The sequence below is a fragment of the Balaenoptera borealis genome (assembly GCF_965194805.1).
Source record: "Balaenoptera borealis genome assembly, chromosome: 12".
Lineage (NCBI taxonomy): Eukaryota > Metazoa > Chordata > Mammalia > Artiodactyla > Balaenopteridae > Balaenoptera > Balaenoptera borealis.
In genome coordinates, this window is record NC_138869.1 from 60,269,417 (window position 1) to 60,279,279 (window position 9,863).

At 45.3% G+C, this 9,863-nt stretch overlaps 1 long non-coding RNA gene across 1 annotated transcript; it reads right to left on the bottom strand.

The window, feature by feature from the left end:
* Positions 1–5,488: 5,488 nt before the first annotated feature.
* On the bottom strand, positions 5,489–9,253 carry LOC309608559. The gene is made up of 2 exons (XR_014232967.1): positions 7,714–9,253; positions 5,489–7,393 (listed from the first exon to the last, which is right to left on the bottom strand). It is a non-coding gene; the product is annotated as an uncharacterized lncRNA (long non-coding RNA).
* Between the last annotated feature and the right edge of the window lie 610 nt (positions 9,254–9,863).

Here is a 9,863-nt window from a genome sequence, read left to right on the forward strand (position 1 = left end):
ATATGTTTACAATGGTGCTCATGTCTCTTAGGAGTAGCATACAAGCTTGGAAATTAAGGCCTAAGTGAACACAAACTACTTCTTCTCACTTCTCCCTCAGTGTACAGGCTGTCAGCCCTGTGCTCTGTGGGCACAGTTGTGTTACATGTCACTGGTCATCACTCTACTGCCTAAATCAATGCCTTTCTGGCTCCTGATCTGAGCTGTCCTGTATTCCACTCCAAACATCCCAGGAAGCTCCTCGGTCTTGATTCCCTCCTCGTCCTCTGACTGCCCCCTCACCAACCGTCTTTTTCACTCTTCTTTTCCTCCCCATCTTCAAGCAACCTGCTCTCCATGTGTCCTTTCTTCAGAGAGCTCACCAAACATCCTCATCTCGGGGAAACAGCATCCCTGTCAATCACCAGAGAGATCCAGCAGAGCATTAGGTGTCAACAGGTAGCATCTCTTTTAATGATCATGACACCTCTCTGCAGAGCCATTACAAGCCCCGTGTTATACACGAGGAAACCAGGGTTCTGACAGTCTGGGTAACAAGCCTAAAGCCACCACCCTGGTAGTGGCAGAATCAGAGCGTGAACCCAGGCCTGCCTGACTCATTTCACGATCATACACCTATGTATATCAATTATCAGTGAACTCAATGCTCTACAGCACAATAGCCATTTGTGTTGCTCGCACACCTGTGGTGCACACAGAGCTGGGTGGCTGTGACGTGCTCTGGGCACCGTCATCCAAACAGCTCAGCTGGGCTCACTCTGGGGGTGGACTCTGGACTCCAGGGCCTCACCAGAGGTTACTTGGGTTTCCTCACAGCATGGAGGCCAGATTCCAAAGCAAAGAGCCTAATGGAAGGAGGCAGTGGCACAGGGCATTTTTGTGACTTAATCACAGTGTCATTCCTGCTGTGCTGTTGGTCAAGGCAAACACAAAGGCCCACCCAGGTTCAAAAGGAGGCTGCATACACGCCACCTGTCAATGAGGAAGAAAGGAGCGAGGTACTAGATAGAAAAACCTGTAGAACAGGAGGAAACCCTGTTGCAGCCATCGGTGGAAGAAACAAGCTGCCACATCATGAGTCCTCTCAAAAGCCCACCTGTGAAGATGACTTTCAAACTTTTATCTCCAAGCCCTGACATCTCTGTTGAAGCCAGTTTCACAGTTCTGATTGTCTTATCAGAATTTTTCAAAACCCAGATTCACAAAGCTCTTTGTTAAAACCAAGCCTTACTTATTCTTCAAGATTTACCTGAGCAGCTCTATTCTTCCTCAGCACCAGTGCCGACCAGCTCATGTGCAGCTTTGACTCCTTGGTTCCCAGGTCCCGACAGGTGCCTGCTCAGACCTATTCCTCCTACTCATCAAATATAATAGTTTATTCATTCATTCAAGAACATGTATTGAGTACCTACTATGTAATTGGCCCTGCCTTGGTTATTGTTAATTAGTGATGGAGATTCAATAGTACACACGCACACACACACACAAATATGTGTGGCAAAAATATATATATACAAATATGCATACTGTCTTTGCTGTCAAGTAATTTAGAGGCTTATGCAAAACGAAGAGACAAGTCGACAAATCACAGTTGTTATAGGTATTAGATTCCAAGTAAACTCGGGTGCTGAGGTTGCAAAGAAAAGGCGCACTAACCTAGATTTGGGTGAGGGAAGGGAGAAGGAAGTGAGTTCTGAGCCAAGTTTGAAGGAATAGTAGGAGTTGTGGTCCATCTGAGCTCACACATTACGAACAGAAATCAAAACAAAACGAAATATATGCCGTTCAGCTCAGGATGACTTTGAGTTGATCGCCGAGAGACAGTCTCTGAAGCACTGAGTGATACCCAAAGCTGAACCTCTGACTCTATTTGAATGTGTCCAACCTGTAGAAGGTAAGTTAATTTAATTGAGATGAACCAGCATCACTGAGCATCATCATGTTGGAAAGTCAGTGTAGGGAGATTTTAAAAATTTTTTTACAGAAATTTGAAGAGCTTTTTTCAGTGATGGGGAAAGATGTCTCTCATGGCCTGTGCGCTTGAGCTTTGCCAGCTTCCTCTGACACCCATTCCTCACCATGTCTGTTGCATGCCCTGCTCTGCATGTGTCACAGGAGATGACATGTCTGGACTCCCTTGCGTACGGTCTTAACGTAAGTCTGTGGTAGGCTGTGGAAAGCAGAGGGTGCAAGAGGGGGGCTGGGGGCTTTCTCCCTTTCCTCTTGCCCCCACCCCCAGCCATTCGCTGGGGCAGCACCCACCCCCACCCCCCACCGTGTAGCCCGATTCTGGGATTAGGTAACACACCCTCCCCTGTGGACCTGCAGCCCTGGGGTGCACCCGCCTCCTGCTCTGCCTAGTTTCAGCATCCCCTGGCCGCCACCCCATAGCTGACACCTTCTATCACACCCCTTAAATCTGAAAGACTGGGGTGGTGTCAGCTTTCCTGACTGGACCCTGACTGATGAACCGAGCTAGCTCATTTCAAAAAATTATTTTTAATTGTGGCACAATGCACATAACACAAAAGTGACCATCTTAATCATATTTAAGTACGTAGTTCAGTGACACTGAGTACATTCATGTGGTTGTACGACCTTCACCCCATCCATCTCCAGAACTCTTCTCATTTGTAAAACTGAAACTCTGTCCCCACTAAACACTGACCCCTCATTTCCTCTCCCCCAGCCCCTGCAGCCACCACTCTGCTCTCTGTATGAATCTGACTACTCTGGGTACCTCATGTAAGGGGAACCATACACTACTTGTCCTTTTGTGACTGGTTCATTTCACTTAATATAATGTCCTCAAGGCTCACCCATGTTGTAGCATGTAGCTCATTTTAATACCAGAGCAGTTCGCTTTCAGTGGCGGAAATCATTGACTCAACCTTGTCTTCTAATCCTATGCTGAGTAATAAGTAGGATTTCTGGCATTAAGCCTACTGATCCTCTATGTTTCCATTACAAGTTTAAGTAAGAGACTTGCCAGGGTCCAGCAATTGAGGCCCTGGGAGGATTTCAGCATAAGATGGCTCTTCTTCCTATCCCACGTCGGCCACTCTGTGACCTTGGACAAATCAGCCTGGTCTCTCTCTGATCTCAGTTTTGTCACCATTACTTTGTGAATCATAAACCCTGCCTTGCACAGCTAGAAGAATTATATTTTTCCTACATATTTACTTTTATTCCATATTCTTAGTTTTAAATATTTGATGCTTCATACCTTGCTAGCTTGTTTATATAGTTAAAACTTCATATGCTTTTGTTGACACAGTATCAATAAAAAGAACTGAAAATGTGCACATTTCTTTCCCTGGTGGCAAAGCTTCAGAGAGGTGATTAATTAAGAGTAGAAGCTTCTGATGTCTGACAATATAATTTCAAATCCTAACTCCACCATCAGTAAATGTGTGACTTTGGAAAGTTACCTAAATTATTAAATTTCTCTGGGCCTCAATTTCCCCATCTGTAATATGGGTATAATAATAGTTCCTATACCTTTGGGTTGTTGTGGGGATTAAATGATAAAATTACCTCAAGCTTTTACTTATCACATTTATAAATATACATTAGGGATTATTAGACTCCATTTTAATTGCAAATTTAAAATCTTAATGGATCCAGCCTTGAAAGATCCCTTGAAACTTTTCATCCCATAGAGAGGATTCTAGTGTGGGTATATTAGGACGCACTGATAAAGGATACTTCTGCCCCAATTTGCAGCCCTCACCTGCCTTTCCCAAACTCCAGGGTGCATGTAATATCAAGTTAAGTCGCCTGTCTGTGTGGGTTGGACCAGCTGCAGGGGCCTGATCTGCCCTCGATATGCTTGAATGGTGGGACTCCATGGCGCTATACTTTTTGTGTAGTCAGAAGTCTAGATTTTGACTAAAACCCAAAACAGGGCCAACCGTGGTCTTCTTACAAGGGCAAAACTTTTGCTCAACCACAGTCCAAAACTCTCAGGGGTGTATAGTGAGACTTACCCATTCATATCTTCTTTGAGAGAGAGAACAAAATATCTACCTCATGCATTCATCCATTCATTCCACAAGCCTTTCTGAGGCCTGTCCAGGCACTAAATAAAGATACCAGAGATACAGAAATGCAAGACACAGCTCTAGCCCTCCAGGAGCTCGGGAGACTGACATCCAGCCCAAGGTGCTGGGGGAACCCAGGGGTCAGGGAGGAGGTGATGGCAGGGCTGAATCTGGAAGGCTGAAGAGGGCTTATCAAGGAAGAATAAAAGGGAGGGAGTGTAATTTTCAAGGTAGAGGGAACAACAGGACAGGGCGTGGAGGTTGAGAGTGACAGGGCACACTGCAGGCACCCACGCATGTATAGGAGAAATGAGTGGGGGATGCAAAGGTTGGCTGCATCCAGACCACGAAGGCACTTCCATGTCATGTAAGGGGCCCAGACGTTACACCACGCATGCCGGGGGTAGGGGGGATGTGGTGGTGTTTTAAGTTGCAACTAAGAAGAGGTAGGAGATTCTATGACAACTCTATGGAGAAGATAAGACTAGGAGGCAGGGAAACCAACTAAGATACCATAGCAGTAACGGAAGCAAGAAATAAGATTTTTAATAAGTCAAGTGGCCACAGAAAGGAAGAGAAAGCACTGGAATCTAAATTAGAATTAGAAAGTATGATCAACAGGACTGGGTGAGTCATTAGATGTACTTGTTGCTTCTTAAGTTAAGAGTTCTAGGACTTCCCTGGTGGCCCAGTGGGTAAGACTCTGAGCTCCCAATGCAGGGGCCCCAGGTTCAATCCCTGATCGGGGAACTAGATCCCGCAAACATGCTGCCACTAAAAAGATCCCGCATGCTGCAACTAAGACCCGAAGCAGCCTAAATAAATAAATAAATATTTAAAAAATAAATTAAGAGTTCCAAGGTCACTGAGCAAACTATAAATATCCTTGGGCCACATGTGAGGACACCAAGCAAGGTTTCCAAAGCTGGTTAAAGTAGGAGCAAAATCTATGGGCCAGGCAGTTATCAGATTTCAACCAAAGCTGACCGACTGTACCATCCATGCATTGGAATATCAACAAATTTATTGTTGAGGAGAAAAAAAGAAAAATCCATACCTTCAACATGCGGCACATTTTTGCTTCTATGTTTATAGTGTTACTCATTCTAAAGTTTCCTTTGAGTCCTTTGCCATGAAACTAAGTATATGCTTTTCTGTGTCAAACCTCAAACATCCAAAGACTCTATTTTCCATTGTCTTTAAGCAACTCTTCACTTAACTATGTCCAAACAATGAGAATCCATTGGTTCTATTCTTAAGTATTACCAAATGAGAATGTTCCCTAACCTCCCTGAATAACCCACACCAGTTCTTAAAACCCTTCACATGATGCAAACTGTGCTCACAGCTGTGGTAACTCACTCCCGTGACCAGGTGAGTCTCCCCTCTCGTGTTATGTGGAGTGCACTGCAGAATAGCTCTTGTACCAAATGCGTAGACTTGCATTGAACCAGATTGTATGAATGGAAGTGACTTCTCCTTCAGAGGTCAAAGCAAGGTGAACTACACTAAATATAATTTGCTAAAATATTACACTCCCCAGGTTCCAAAGATAATCATTCACTTTTCACAAATAAAAGAATTTTGGTTTGCAGTGGGAGAAGTAATGACCCTGAACACAAATTCCAGAATGAGAGGCTTATCTTCAGCATTCTCTGGTCTCACAGTTTGTATATATAATTAGGATAAGGCAACCATTTTGGATTATATGATTGAAAGACAGGACACAATTGAAAGACAGGACACAATTATCATATGTTTTAATTTGCCAGGTCTAAGAAGGTCTTAGTGAATGGATGACTGGCCCTTTCCATGGTCAAGCATTGGCCACATTTTGAGAAGGTATTTGGCAAGTTGGGCCGTAGGTATCAGGTGACCAGGATCCAGAGTTGGAACCCAGTGAAACAACAAAGGAGATCCGGGGTGAAAGGTGGAGTCAATTCAGGGCTGAAACCAGAAAGGGGTATTAGCTATCAGTTTCAGTAGAGATGTTTTTGGGCTGCAAGTAACAAAAAACCAACTCAAACTGTTTTAACAACGAAGGGGATTTATTGGTCCTTGGAACTAGAATGTCTGGAAATAATATACTTTCTGGCACAGATTGAACTGGGCTCTGCTTTATTTCACGACCATTCTCTTGGACGCATCTTTATCTGTTGTATCATCTTAGCCCTCATGCTGGCTCCACAGTTATTAGACTCACCCTCCCAGGAACTAATCACCACAGCCAACAAAGTATGATAATCTGATCAATGTAAGCCAATCACATCCTGCCCTGGATCTGGGGTGGGGGTCCATCTCACCCAACCACACGCCTGCCACAACAGAAAAGGGCTGGGATGGATGCTGGAGAGGAGTCAGTGGTCACTGAGAGCAGGAGGGTGAAGCCAGGGAGGAGGGAAGCAAAAGAACCTGAAGACACAGCAGCCACGGCACTGGCATCAGACTCAACCCACTAAACACCAGAGACCCTCGTCCTAGAGCAAAGCCAGCAGGGGATGGTAGGTTGACTGCATCCTTCTAGCTGTAACAGGTACCTAAAAATAACTCCTGAGGGAGGATTGCAGCTAAGAGCTACATTCACCACAGTCACTTCCGGATTTTAATTATTACAAAAGGAACAGAAAAGAACAATGACGACTATAATGCCAGAAAGCTCACAGCAGTAAATCACTGCTCTAGAATAAGAAAAAGAGGCATTCATCCTTGCAAGCATCTAATGGACTATTTAGAAAATAGTTTGTCTGCTCTTCAGACAAAGTAGAACTCTGAAATGCTAAACATTTCATTAAATAAAACAGCTTGTTTCCTAAGAACTGTACTATGAGCACTGACAGCATGTTCCAGGACTGATCCTTCGATAGGAACAGGAAGCGTACATGGTGGTGTCGTATAGGGAAGGGTCAGGGTCACCACCACCAGGAAAGTGCATTTTACAGTATATCAAGATCGGAGTAGAGTAGTGAGCAGCGTTCCCTGTGGTATATAGTAGGTCCTTGTTGATTGTCTATTTTATGTATAGCAGTGTGTACATGTCGATCCCAAACTCCCAATCCATCCCTACCCCCCAACCCTTCCCCCCCACTCCCCGTAACCACAAGTTTGTTTTCAAAGTCCATGAGTCTGTTTCTGTTTTGTAAATAAGTTCATTTGTATAATTTGTTTTAGATTCCACATATAAGCAATAACTGAATCACTTTGCTGTACACCTGAAACGAACACAACATTGTTAATCATCTATACTTCAGTATAAAATAAAAATAAAAGATCTGAGTACAAATACCACTTGTTTTGTTTTTGTTTGTGTCAACGCAGTCCATCTAAGAATAAATCAATTAGTATCTAAAAACCTTGCAGAGGGGCTTCCCTGGTGGCGCAGTGGTTGAGAATCTGCCTGCCAATGCAGGGGACACGGGTTCGAGCCCTGGTCTGGGAAGATCCCACATGCCGTGGAGCAACTAGGCCCGTGAGCCACAACTACTGAGCCTGCGTGTCTGGAGCCTGTGCTCCGCAACAAGAGAGGCCGCGATAGTGAGAGGCCCGCACATCACGATGAAGAGTGGCCCCCGCTTGCCACAAGTAGACAAAGCCCTCGCACAGAAACGAAGACCCAACACAGCCAAAACTAAATAAATAAATAAATAAATTTATTAAAAAAAAAAAAAAAAACCTTGCAGAGTACTTGGTAAGTAGTAGGTACTCAGGAAATGTTCATTGAATTAAAGCATTTACTGAGCACCTCCTAAGCACTGTGACAGGCACTGGAGGTCATTTAGCAGACCCTGTATGTACTCCTGGGCACCCACCATTCCTGAGTACGGGGATGGCTTTTGCTTGGATTATAAGCATCTGAGACTGTGCTCAAGGGAGGCGCTTGGTCTGCACGTGGGGAGGCTGGAAGTGCTGGGCGGTCACTGTCCCTGCCAGCAGCTCTCCACCAATGATGTATGGGAACGGGGGCAGAAGTGCCCCAGCTTCTTTGCCTGCCGGGTGGGGCAGCTCTGAGGTGTCTCCTATGCTGCCTCACAGATGTGTTGAGTTGGCCTGAGACCAGTTGCCTGCAGCACTAACCTGCTCATTAATATACATGGGCTTCCTTGCCTTCATTTTCTCACTTTCCCGCTCTCCTACCAACACTTCCTGGGATAACCTACTAAATAAGCCCTTTTTGCTTGTGACTTTGTCTCATGATCAGCTTCCGGAGGAACACAGCATATGACGCAGCCCTTCTAACAGCCATTCTTTCTGTCTTCCTGAAAATCAGAACCCTAATATTTGGGGGCCGGGCAGTAAGCCTAGCCCCAAGAGATGGATTGTTACTGGGATACACCAAACATCACAATTTCATTTTCAGCTTTTCCAACCAATCTTGCAACCGCAAGGGTATGACCACCTTAGCCAGTGAGATGTAAGCGTAAAGCGGGTGGAATCTTCTGGAGAAGCTCCTGTTCTCCTGATAAAACGTTATAGATGCAACTGCCCTCTTCCTGCCTCGAAAGTATTGATAACTGTGGTACCATTTGACATTTGCTGCAACAAAGAGCTTCATGGAAAAGAATGTGCTGCCCCAGCATCCCTGACCACCCCCCACCAGAAAGAGCAATGGCCTATCTCAGAGGCCTCTCCTCCCACAAGAGGGGTAAGGGAGAGCCCTATTTACGTCAACTCCATTCCATTTTCTGTTACATGCAGCCCAAAGCTGTCCTAACCAATACAAATAGCTAGCATTGTGTTAAGAGTTGAAAGAGATCAACAAGGAACAACCCATGATTGTTTCACTGAGGAGTGAAAACTAAGTTATAAGATAATTAGAACCATTTTTATCAACTCTAAGATAAAGGGTGTGATGCAATAGTTTGTTCAAGCACAGGCTGAACAACTAGTTGGCACAGACTCGAGTGCTGTGAAGTGTTTGAGGCTAGAGAGGCCTTTAGATCCCTTCCAGCTGCAAGTTTCTATCATCCTCTTACTGCAGGGCAGGAACAAATCAGAGTAGTATTCCCAGAAGTGCTCAGGGAAGAAGAGGAGAAAGAAATGGGCCTTGAGTGTTGGACAGGATGTGAAGAAAGTGAAATAAAGAGCATGGCAACCAGAGCAAGGGGTTGGAAATACATGCTGCAGAAATGCTGGCCACAACTCGGGAGTCTCATTGTTGAAAACCCTGAACTTGGACCCTCCGCTGCACGCGCGTGCCTGCACACACACACACACACACAGAAAATGACGGGGCAGCAGAGGCAGGTGTAGACGTCTTAGCCATCTCAGAGGAGCATGTTTCCACTGGAATGTCTGCTCTGACTGGATCCAGCTGATCTTGCTTTAAGCTCTCCTAGGAATCTCAGAGTCAGCTCAATGGATAATGACAAAAGTGTGAGCTTCCATTCCACCACTTTCTGCTGATGAGACGGGGATGTCCTCAGGTGTAACATTCAGTGCCAAGTGAAAAGAGAGTGGGAGAGATGGAGGCTGAACCCTGAGGGAAGCCTGGCATTACAGCACCTGTAAATCATTAGCTATTCCTAATTAGAACCCTGTGAACTGGCAGGCACCTCCCGCTGCTGGGCTGGGGTCACAGCGGGACCACGGACTTGGTGGTGAGCCTGGGCCCCCTGATGGTCAGTGGCCTGAGGTCCAAGAATGGGAATGTGGAGAAGGGGAAACGGGGCCAGCCAGGGCCCACGGGCACTACTGAGTCTCTCTCACCACTGCTGCCTCCCTGATGGCCTTTACCATGCAGTAAAAATTCAGTCAGAACCCTTTCATCAAACAGCTAAAAATTCAACCAAAAGACAGATATTCATACATTGGTATAAGTAAATG